The following is a 12,065-nucleotide window of genomic DNA, read 5'->3' as shown; positions in this document are numbered from 1 at the left end:
TAAGTTGTCTTTGTTCTTTTAGCTTGCATGATCCTTGCAGGTGTAGAAGTATGCATTGGGCTTGACACTGTTTAAGTCACGGCTCTGAAACTGCCAGTATACATTACTTGAATTTTTCAGTCTGACATGTTCAATTTCTGGGAAACACATTAACATGGATCAATTGAAACCTCTGTGGACTGAGATCCCCACAGGAAAATTCTCCCTGTAGAGAAAGAACTCACACTCATATAAACCTGGCAGATGTGGCATCATCTCCTACGCTGTGTTTTCTTCCTTAAAGGGTATGCAGGAGGGACTCAGCCACAGCAAGGCTCCTCACACTTGACTCTCAAAGGATAAAATTCCCTGAGAATCTCTGAGATGGAGGTGGAAGAGATGTCTTTTTGCAGACCTAGTGTGTTTTGGTGCTGCATGGCTGAAATATTTTCCTAATGGCTCCCTTTTTCTGCTGAATCCGTATAGATCACAGCACACACAGTAGAGATTTAGGGGTCTTTAAAGCACACTTCCATAAAGACAACATAGGAATCACAGGGGATTCAGAAACAGTATCTGAAAGCACCGGATGTAGAGCACAGTGAAAAAGGGAGCAAGCATCACTTGACCTGCTGTTTATTGGTCACAGTGACAGGATACACAACTTTTTTCATCTGGTAGGTGAAGTAAGGTAAGTAAAATTAATGGCACCCCACAACTTGTTCCTGATGAAAGCAGGCATGAGTCTGTACTTCCTGTAAATGTTTAAATTTGCTAGTCAAGCTAGCCACCAATTTAATATAGTTAGTTGAATGTTTACAGAACAAAGACTCCTTCTGTAGAAAGGCTGAGGAATTCAAGAGTGCCTCTGCGGTATGATAGTCAAAATGTACCATGAAATAAGCTAGGGGCTTTGAGCTGGCATTTTAAAAAAAAATCTATAATAGGTGCCATAAAAGATATGAAAAAACCTCTTTAAAACTACAAAGAAACTGTAACATAACGTCTGCCTGAAACAAAATAGGAGAGAAGAATTAATCCACCCGGCAAGGCCTTATTTAGTTTGCTTTAACAAAATCTGTAAAGCCTATTGCTCCGCTCTTCTAATGATGTAGGCTAAGACACAGGAGATAAGAAAAGCCAAGACACTGAAAGCTGTTGTAAAACTAGGTCACTGTTAAATTAAACATTTTATAAAAAATAGAACCTGCCTTGAACAGCTCTGGAAACCTCTTTGCTTTTTTCATGCCCTCTGCCAGAGAGAGACACTTACATCTCTTTATTGCCTTCATGAGAAAAAGCACTGCTTTAGTGATGTCTCAGCGTCCACCTCGAGCCAGCAGCTCCATCTTTTCTTGTAATTAACAGCTATTGAATATTTATGAAGTAAGTGCTACAGGGTAACACTTACTCATTTGATCAACAATGCTGTTGGTTTGCAAACTGAAAGGAAAACACTGGCCCTACTTGAGAGCACTGCAAGCGCTGCAGTGGCAGCAGCTTCTGCCTTTCTGAGCTTTTCGAGCACCAGGAGAGGAGGCTGCTACTGGCAGAAAGTTAGCCATATCTACTCCTCCTTTTTTCAGATGATCACAGGGGAACATGCTGCGCTGTGACTCTTCGCCATGTAAAGAAGCTGTTGGAATACCCTGGAGCCTCCCACTGTTGAGCTGTGAGTAAGAGTTAGCACAAGCTCTGTGAGCATGTGTAACTCTAGTGTCAGCCACGACATGCAGGTGTTCGAAGCTGTACATTTTGGAGCTGATAAAAGGACCTCTTTGCAGCAATGAGGATAATACAGCTTTAGGAGAGCATTACTAGGCAGGGGGGAAGTTTCTACTGCTGCAGTCTTCCATAGAAGATATGATAATTTTATAAAATATGTGGCTTTTGTCATTGAAATCAGTCTCTGGGATAAAAAAAGCTGACCAAGTATTTTCAATAGGAAATGTTAGTGAAAATGAAAATCCAGCTCATGTTCTTCAGTTTTAGTGGTGCACCATTAAGGACAGGTGACGTTCCATACCTGGTGTGGACCATAGTGGTCTCTCCTGGCTTGTAGATCTCATCATATAATAACAGAGGAAAAGGAGCAATAAAACTCTGCCCTCCTGGCCAGAAAAATGCATGGCAGTCACTCCCCCTGTATTCTTCTCCAGTGCTTACTGAGCATAGCAGTGTTTCAGATGCGAGGTCTTTTTCTGCAAACATTGCCGTATGTGTGTAGTTCTACATCAACCTGAGATGTCCCACTGATCTAAACAGAACTGTTTCTGCATCTCTAATCATACTCATCAAACTGCTGGACTCTCCCACTGGGAAAGAGGCTAAAGTGAGAACCAATTGCTGTGATGAACCAAGTCTGACTACAATGTTTTCAGCATAAAGATCATTGCAAATACAAAGTTGGCTTGGATCGCGTTTTAATTATGTGTCATTTATTTTAGTGGTCAGTGTGTGAAAGTAAAAAATGTTACTATGCCATTTTTCTTCATACCATTTATTACTTCAAGGGACCAGAGAATCATTGTTACTTGAGAGAAGCCACCAGGCAAAGATTCATTCAAGTATAGTATAAAATGGAGAAATAGGGCATGGAATATTACCCAAACCTGAAATACCATTTAAATTATATTTATTTATCATTTGCCTTTTCTTTTATTTGTACTTTTTGGTTACAATTTCTTCTGCTGAGCGTAATTAAAATAAGCATGGAGGTCACTTTTGCTTTAATGTTTCCATTCAGCTTCCTTTCTCAACGTCATGTGCTGCTGTAGTATGGTAATACTCTGGTTGTATATACTTCCAGAAAACATACTGGTAATTTCTTTGAATTGTTATGTTAATACACACATGAAATATTTTCTGTCTATCTTGTACTTTGAAACCAGCATTTCTATAGAACTTGCATTTTAGTCTGAGTTAACCTGATATATTCAAGCACTTAGATTTGTTTGCTACTGCATGTACACTCCTTTGAGAGAGCTGTGAGAACAAAGACTGTTTCGAGTAGTCTTGAAACAGATTTTCCTGAACAGATCTGATATAAGGCACTAAAATATTTCATTGTTGATATTACATGTAGTCATGCCTCAGCATAACTTGATATAACTAGTGATTTAAAATGCTTTGCTGAGAAAATCTCTAAAAAAACACCAACTTTATTTCATAGATTGCCATTTGCTCTTATCCTCCCTTTTCCAGACAACATTGTGTGGCAAATAATATATAACATGCTTGGGTTAATCCAAAGAAATTTAGTTTAAATTCAAGCTTGATATAAAGGGAAATATTTTTTAGATTAATTTTATTTCAAAAAAGTATCCCAGAAATATGCTGTGATATTTGAGAGGCGCATTCTCTTTGAACAAAACAATCAGAGAAGGTCCACCACGATCAAAATATTTTAACCTGCCACAGAAGTTTTTAAATGCTCACAGCTGAAATCTGAACCAAATCAATTGAATCAACACCCTGTGAAGTCAATTAAGGGTTAATGAGCTCACGTGAGACAACTGCAGAATTTTGCCACTAAAATGCTATTTTGAATGTGAAATAAATGTATAGTCTGTGTTGATGAAGGACCTTTTTGAAGAAGCATGTGCAAACTCTGCAAGATAGAAACTGGCATTTGCAAGACTAAGGAAGGAGTAGTCAGTAACAGTAAAGATGGACATATGGATCCAGTAAAAATGGAAGTGATGCACAGTTAAACAAGAAATATTTTTTTCTTATTAATATTTTAATTACTCTGGCAGTTTAGTGTACCAGACATCACCAGAAATTGTGCTGGGAGGACTACAGTCATAAAATAAAAGGACATCCCTGCACATGATAGCTTCTGGTGTCAGTCAGCAGGCTTATGAAATATAAACCTAGTTTTGGTAAGATACAGGATGTTAGGAAATGGAGGGAACAGAGACACTACACAAGGACTTTTAAGGCGGGCTACACAGGTGGGAAAAGGAACCTTTCCTCCGTGCAGCTGACAGCCGCATTGTGAAGAGCTTCAACAGCAATAATGAGCCTGATGTGTGGGAACCAAACTTTGGAAATTCACAAACATTGGCGCAGAGATGGGCGTGGCTGCCTCCTGTCGATGGTCTGCCCTAGTGCATCTCAACACAGGGCTCTCAGGCCTGGGGCAAGGTGGGCTTAACTTGCCTTCTCGAAAAAAAGGAATAAAAATCTCATCCAATAGAGGAATCGGTGGATAATACCCTTAAGAAGTATGCAAGCTACTTTGCCCACGAAGTTAATGCGTGGAAAGGCATCCTAGACAACAGCAATGTCTTTTGCCCGTGCTACAGGTCTGTGTAAAGGAGGTGGGTCTCCAAGCTGTTTTGTTGGAGTTGTAGTGCCTGTTTATATCCGATGATGGTGTGCAGAGCGCAGGTTTTAGTTAGAGAATCCTGCCTGTTGGAGGAACGCGACCAAGAGACGAGGCTTTCCCGGTTTCAGATGGAGGACTTTTGCCAAACACTTTAACCGTGCGACTCAACACATAAGCAATATTGCAAGAGAGATACAAGGCTTGCCTTCGCCTCCGTGCTTTTCTTCGGGGCTGCGCCGAAGCAGCGGCCGGGGTGTCGGGACACGGGGGCTGAAGTTCCCCCGCGTCACCGCCGAAGGGCAGCCGGCTCGGCACCGGGGGAAAGCGGCGCCGGGGCCGGGCGGGGGCGGCGCGCCCGGGCCGCCCGCAGCGGGCGCTGCGGCTGCGGGGCCGGGGCTGGGTCCATCTCCGCCCCCGGCCGCCCGGCGCGGGCTCGGCGGAGGGTCGGGGGGCGGCAGCGAGGGGCCGGGCCGGGCGGGGCACGCCGTGCCCGCGGCGCTCTGGTCGCGACAGATTGGCCCCCGCCGCCGTCCCCGCCGCCGCCTGAGGGGCGCTGAGGAGAACGGGAGGTTTTTGGAAGAGGCGCGCAGAGGAGCCCCGGGCTGACCGCCGGGGCTGACCGCCGGCCCCGCCCGCAAGGCTCACGCCATGCTGCGGGCGCTTCCCCGTCTCTGAGGAGAGGCGAAGGGGCGGCGGGGGACGGCGGCGGCGCGATTGCTAAGGTAATGGGAGTGGGCTGCTCTCCTCGCCGTCTTTTTCCTGCTTATCCGCATCTGTGTGGCGAGCGTTTGTCACTCGGCTGTGCCCTGGCAGCGGGATGCCGGTGCCGGTCCCGCCGCGGAGAGCGGAGCCCGGAGCCCCCGGGGTGGGAGTTCGCTCCCCGTCGGCGGCAGCGGACAGGCGCAAGGCGTGTGTCGTGCGTGGCTGTTACGTGTGCGTGTGTGTCTGTGGTGCCCGGCCGGGGGGAGGCCGTGCCCTGCTCGGGCCGGGCGGACCTCGAGAGGACCGAGGCTGCGGCTCGCCCTCTCGCGGGGTCCCGAGGAAGGGGGCCCGGCCTCGAGTCCCGGCCTCGGGTCCCGGCGCAGGGCGCAGGAGGAGCCTGGGCGCTGTCCGGGCGGTGCGGGGTGCCCACGCCCCGCCGTGTCCCGGCAGGTGTGAGGGCAGCGCACGGCGAGCCGGAGCTCGGTGGGGACACGGGACGAGTTGTGGTGCCGAGAAACCGCAGGTCTTTTCGGGGAAGGACGAGGGGGAGGAAGCACCGGGGTACAGCTTGAAGGGGGAGCTGGTGCCCTGTGGGAAAACTTGGAAACTGCTTCTCTTCGGTAGCGTATTGCAATAATACACTTGTATCCGCCGACGAAGTGCGTTTGCATGAAGACGGATTGGTGTGTGAGAGTAAAGCCGTCAGGCACTCTCCTCCCGGAATCTTAATCTCCCGTGACACTGAAAGCATCTTCTTAGTCACTGGATGTGATGGCATAAGTATAGGAGCGTGTTGCAGGGCCAGTAAGAAGCTTCAAGTGGTTTTTTTCTCCCTGAGGAAGATGCTGATTTTTGTATAAATAGCAGCACGCTGCCGTTTGTACGCTGCAGACGTAATAGGAGCCAGGGCTGCCGCTCTGAGGGGCTGACTTCGCCTGTGGCTCTGAGCTTGGCGTCCCGTCTGCCCCGGCGCTGCCCTCGCTGGGACGGCCTAGGTAAGTCGGGGCTTCCTTCAGCTGACCTGTAAGGGGCTTGGCAGAACTACATCTCGGTTGTAGCCTGTGTGCTACACGATACTTCCCTGAAATGAAAGATAGGCATAATTTCCTCTTGATTTAATTTTATTTGCTGACTGCCAGAGTGTAGGGATTGGAGAGCAGGAAAATCTGTCTTCGATCAATGAAGTCATACTGTAAAATTCACCTTTGTGGCATGTTGCAGCAGATATTGGTAGTTTCCTACCCCAAAGAAAGCTACTTTTCCTCTGTGTTTCTGGAGGAAGTGCTTTATGAGCTGTCAGTGTGGGATTTTTTGAGTAGAAGTATGTTTGATATCGTAAGTTTCCTTTTTTTTTTGTTTTAATTTTTTTTTTGTAATACCAGATCTATTCTAATCTTGCAGATCCAAAGAACTAGGAATTGTTTACTGTGGGGTTATGATGTATAATACTTTCTCACCAGCTGATTTGGAACACTTCCACTTTACTTCCTTATAAATCTGTTTTAAAAAGAGGTCAGATGTTGAAGAGCAGTTATTGGCTGGGGGGCATATTGTTACAAGCACAGAATAATAGTGTTTATTGCTTGAATGTGTGTGTGAAATGCTGAAGAAACTGTTTAGACTCAGCCAATATTGACTTTATTTTTAGATGAGCTGTTCCTTTTTCTAATGACCTGACTGATAGAACAATTGATGACAAACATTCCAATTTCCTTCCTAACTGGCTACAAGTGTGATGGATTTGCTAGCCCTTCTTTTTCCCTTTCTGAACTGTATTAGAGGGAAAAACAGTGATTTGGTACACATCTTATACTGAGGTTTACGGTAATAGAAGATTGCTGCTCACCTGATTTTCCTGTCTTTTTTCCTTGCTACCCTTCCCTTCTAAGAAAAGTTGCAGTAGGTTGCTGCATAGAGTAATTGTCAATGCTGCTTACCTTAGTTTGTCTCTGACAGTTCCTGTGATGCAGGTAGTACCTGTTTTAATCAATGATGCCTGTGGATAAGAGGAAAAGGTGTGTCCTCTTAAAGCAGCAGTTACCTCCTTGCCAACCACTTACAAGGTGTTTCAGTGTCTAGCATGTAACTCTGGTGAGCACACTGGTACGGTAGAGGTGAGCAGAGCACTTTTCATTAGTGGCAGTAGCTCTGCTTTTCTTAATGCTTCTGAGGCAGCTGAGGAAAGCTGAATGTATGGACAGGGAATGCTAGGCTTTGTTGTCATCCATTCAAGCAGGCAAGAAGGGGAGAAAAGGAGAGGGCAGTCCTGTCCCAGCAGACTGCAGCAAACTAACAGATGGCAGGGAAAGAGAAGAAGCTAATATATGTGGAGTAGCAGGAAGAGAAAATAGCTGCAGTGTGTCATTTTAACATGGTACGTTGGGATGCTTATGTTAGCCTGTGGTGAAACTTGGGGATCTTGCAGTGCCGTGGCTCAGGCTTCCTAACAGAAATACAAGGGTGCTGTGGGGTGGCGATATCTTTCTTTCCTCGATAACAATATGAGTCTTCAGCTTTTCAAGAATGAGGGATAATTAACATGGGGGCTTTGGCTAGGTATACCTTTGACATCTAAATCAAACGCTCCAGTGGTACAGTGGCAGCAAAACAAGGGCGAACTGCTCTTCCCAATGCCCTCTGTTACAAGAGTACAGTTTTGCCCTTCTGATGGGTTATTGCATTGTTTGTACTCGTTACTTGGAGCTTCAGTTTCTGAGAGCACACCTTGACTCTCTAGAGGGGAGATTGTAGGAACAAACAGGTCCACTTCACTGAGAAGCCGTGGGCTGTTTCAGGTTACAAATATTGCGCTTAATTGTGAGAACTGAAGTGTTCCTGTTTCCTCCTGGGACTCTTCTCAACATCTTTATGGCTGCATTATTATCTATGTCAATTCACACCATGGCATTTTAATTGCAAAGAAAACCTGTGTAGAATAAGAAAATTATGTTGATGATTTGGAAAGGTGTTTCTCCACATCAGACTTTGAACTGCTGTCCTCAATGTGGTAAGATAGCACTCTGCCTTGTGAAGCATCAAGCAGCGTGGTGGCCCCGTGCTGTTACTGAAGGTGTAATAGTACATTTAACCCTGTTCACTTGCAGCTTGGTCTGCATGAGGCAAGCTGACCTGAGCTGTGCTGGCCAAGCATATTTTAGAAACTTCTGCATGACTGTAGGTGGTGATAGTTTTTTTCAGAAGCATCTGGTCAGTCACTTTGTTCCTGTGGAGTTACACATCTGACTTCCTCAGGCCACAGAATTTCACCTTTGCATCTTTGAGCACTTACATATAGTTACATGTCTTCATATTCTGAATTGAATTATTATGCTCCTACGTCTCTAAATCTGTTCTTTTCCTGGCAATTTCTGCCTCCATTCTTCATCTTTTAACTTTCTGTGTGGTGACTGTGAGAGCAATTTTTGCATTTTGGTGGTGGTGGATTTATGGCGGTTTAGAGGTGGCTGGAGTAGTTTGAAAAATTTGTTGTATCTTTATGTCTTTGAAGAGATAATAATAAATGTATCACGGAGTGTTCTAAACTGTTTGATTGCAACTTTCCCTCAATAATATAGTGGCATTTATTGTATATAAAGGATGATATTAGTGTTAGTGTGTCCACAATGTTTTCTTAATCTATATAAATTTTACCATGAAAAGGCATTTCCATTATTATTTCAGTTAGTGTTTCCAGCATATTGTAGTGAAATTTGAGGAATGAGCTAATTTCTGTTGTTGTGCTCTATCTATGAAGAGGAGCTAATTTGTGTTTTTCTTGTTGGTTGTCAAGTTCTATAAAGAATGTGGAGTCAAGAGAGACTGCTGCTACCCACTTATGTTGCATCAGATCTCATACTATTTTTTAACATCTCTGCGGCGGGTGGCAAAGAATGTGGAGAGAAGGAAGGAGAAGACTAAAATTTCAGTTAGCAATAAGGGTCTGACACTGACACTGAAATCTCAAGAGCTCTGCATCGTTGTGCTGGAAGCAGCTGTGTGTTCCTAGACTCAGCCTGCACAGGGGTGGTGGGCACCATGAGGCAGTGAGGAGGAATTAGTGCTGCACTTTTGCAGGAATCATCAGTCACACACTATAAAGATCATCCTGATAGTAAAGGACAATGTTTCATCTTTTTCATTGTGCTTATAGGACCTGCCATTAGCAGTGAAGGGTTCACAGGGAAGTTAAAAATCCTCACGCTGCAGGCCTGCTATGCTATGGGGATGTGTGTTTTGGGCAAATGATAACTAACGTCTTGAAAGTCAGGATTTAGATGTCCAATTTATTGTTTTGTCATTTGTTGTGTGGATGTGGGAAGTGGCTTAATTTCACTGTGATTTAATTTATCATTTTGTGAAAGAAAATACTATTTTTCTGTGTCACACATGAGCAACTAGTTTTACACTGTGTTCATCAGTGTAAGAGCAATTCAGCAGCGACATGCATTAGCTCAATTAAGCCAACTGTCTTTATAGGAATATTATACCAAAACAGTAGCAGTAGTCAGATATATTAGTATTTATGATGTATGTAGCCTCTATTGCTATTTGTAGCAGTCCAGTTATGGCATTGTGAAGTTCAGGTTAAATGAACCGCAGCAATGGGATTTGTAGGCTTCGCTGAACTGTGTGGATGTGTGGTGTGTAGACTTGAGTTAGCTAATTCAGAAGTGGCTTAAGTGCTTCTTACATTGCAATTACCGAAGCGATTTGTGTATAATTTGCATCTGAAAAGGCTGTGTGCTCTTGTGATAAAGACCAGAGCAGTGAAATCATAGTATATTGCATCATGTTCTTGGCGTAGGTGGGATGCAACCCCAAGTTGTGTTCATTTGCACCAAGGGTATTTCATGGTGACACATCTTCAAGGACATATGTGCTTTTAGGTAGCGAATTTCCCATTTTATTTGATTGCAGGTACTTGCAATTTTCCATCCTCTTGGGAATGAACAACTGGCAAGAACTCTGAGCACTTTGGGGCATTTTAAATGAGATTATGCAGTTGCTGATCAATGCAGGGCTGGGTTGATTCTATCAACTTGCGGAAGATTGCTTGGAGGGAACTTCATTTCACCAAGCTCTATTGGGAACAGGGAATTTAGGTGCAGTAAATCTGAATTTGGAATCTAACAAGCACTGGGGCCTATGTTTTGCTTCTTTAGTTGGGTTTTTTTTTTTTTACATTTTAATATTTTCTTGTCAGTCTGTATTAGAGCATCCATTATTTTGTGCATCTTCTCATTCAGTTTTATATTTGAATCAATTTTCTTCAGTTGTTTTCAGCTTATTGGATACAATACAGTAATACAAAGTGCTGCCTATGCCCCAGAAGTAGTTTACTGTAGTTGCAATTAGTATTTTCTATGGTAGATAAAGGCAAGGCACTTTCAGAGACTGTGTATTTGATGGGCCAGCTTCAAAGAACAGGATGCTCTTAGCACACCTTAACTGATCCAGTAGGAGATTTATATTGGAGAATGGATTGGAAGTCTACCCTCAAGCTCTGTATTATCAGTACAGTTGCCCATTTTCCACAGGGAATGATTCTGGCCAATAAGTTGGCATTGTTGCAAAACAACAAAATACAGCTTCAGCTTTGTAACTGCTGCTCCTTGCAGGCTGATAGGGCTGGATAATTACTGCTGTAGTTTGGAATCACCAATTCACATGAAGTTCAAAGTTGAGCTATAGCTATCTCTTTGCATTTCTAAATTTATATAGCACTAACACTTGCTTTAGTTAAATATTCAGCATATACTTGCTATCACATTCTTTGTAGCTATCCTTGGTAACAGCGTGTTGGCTCCAAGCCTTTCCAAGAGGCCTTGTGTTCACAGCAGTATTATTTTATTGGAAGGGAGATTGATTACCAGTGAACGCTCCTTTTTTTTTTTTTTTTTTTTCCCCTGCATTCTTTGGAAGGAGGATCGATGTATTGGAGGCAGTTTCTTCCTGGTATAACATCATTCTGGTCCATTAAAACTAAATTTAGTAAGTAAGCGTCCATTTTAACAATTGATTTCACAGAGCGAAAAATTTGCCCAGTTAACCAGCAATTCTTATGTCAATATTCACTACCTCCATCTCCATTCCATTTTTCCTTCTGGTTATCTTGGGAAGTCAGGACCTAGTCAAAGTTAGATGCCAAAAATTTCTTTATATTGACTTCCACCCCTATGTTTCCTGGATGTAACATCCAGATCCAGACAGCATTTTCAGTATTCTAGAATATCTAAGAATATCTGCAGATTTAGAAATATATAAAATAAAAATGGAGTGTGTGGCAAGCTGGGGAAAGGGGAGGAAAGTAATCCACTTCTGTGGCTTATCAAGAAGCAGTCTGATCATCTGCCAGGTGACTGAGGCAGATCGGCAGTGGCTCACACAAATGGAACGACTGGGAGTGTCCATCCTGAGTGTTGTCTGTTAGACAGTGACAGTGTGAGCACTGCCATAGGTGCTGCTGATGGAGAGAAAATTCCTCAAGACCATGGTGAGCACCCTTTTGGAGGTGTTATGAGGCCTTGGTTAGCAATATTCTGCTTAGACCGCTAAACCATTAATATTTACTTTTTTATTAACCAACATACATAATTCTGAACAGCAAGAGATTGGTGAGAAGTACCTACAGACACCTACACTTTAGATTACCCAGGGGCTGAGTTTAAACTTGTGTCTGTCTGCAGGAAGCCAAGTAACTTGGATTGACTCGGGTTTGAGAGCTAGCTTGGTATAAAAGGTGACTGTGTTCATACTGCGTATTCCTGGTCAGAGGGGTCTCAGACCTCTGGCCCTCAGCTGGTACCTCTGGCCTGAAGATACAGTGATTGTTATGGATGGGGCTTTTTTCAAGCACGGTGTTTAAAAAAAAGTGAGATTGTCCTGCAGCCCACCAGAAGGATGAGTCCCACCACTGCAGGACTTCGGACACGTTGGGAAGCTGTATGGTGTTGCAGAACCTATTGGGAGACTGATGCATGCATGGACAAGAGGTAGGAGCCCCAGCCCAGTGTAAGATGATCCATGCTGACTCTTGAGAACAAGTGCTGAT

At 44.0% G+C, this 12,065-nt stretch overlaps 1 protein-coding gene across 5 annotated transcripts in view; it reads left to right on the top strand.

Moving 5' to 3' along the window:
- The first annotated feature begins 4,142 nt into the window (after positions 1 to 4,142).
- Positions 4,143 to 12,065, top strand: part of RGS6 (regulator of G protein signaling 6) — a 274,185-nt gene continuing 266,262 nt past the window's right edge. For 2 of the 5 annotated variants that reach the window (XM_040066249.2, XM_040066244.2), the window contains exon 1: positions 4,918 to 5,034. The gene's annotated coding sequence lies outside the window, so the exon portion shown is untranslated. Of the gene's footprint in view, positions 4,290 to 4,917; positions 5,035 to 5,443; positions 5,465 to 5,883; positions 6,010 to 12,065 lie in introns of those variants that run through there. The other 3 variants (XM_040066247.2, XM_040066248.2, XM_040066245.2) reach the window with 3 other exon arrangements.

This window comes from Hirundo rustica, chromosome 6 (assembly GCF_015227805.2).
Source record: "Hirundo rustica isolate bHirRus1 chromosome 6, bHirRus1.pri.v3, whole genome shotgun sequence".
Lineage (NCBI taxonomy): Eukaryota > Metazoa > Chordata > Aves > Passeriformes > Hirundinidae > Hirundo > Hirundo rustica.
The sequence above is the reverse complement of the archived record's forward strand: the minus strand, read 5'-3'. Positions and strand labels throughout refer to the sequence as shown.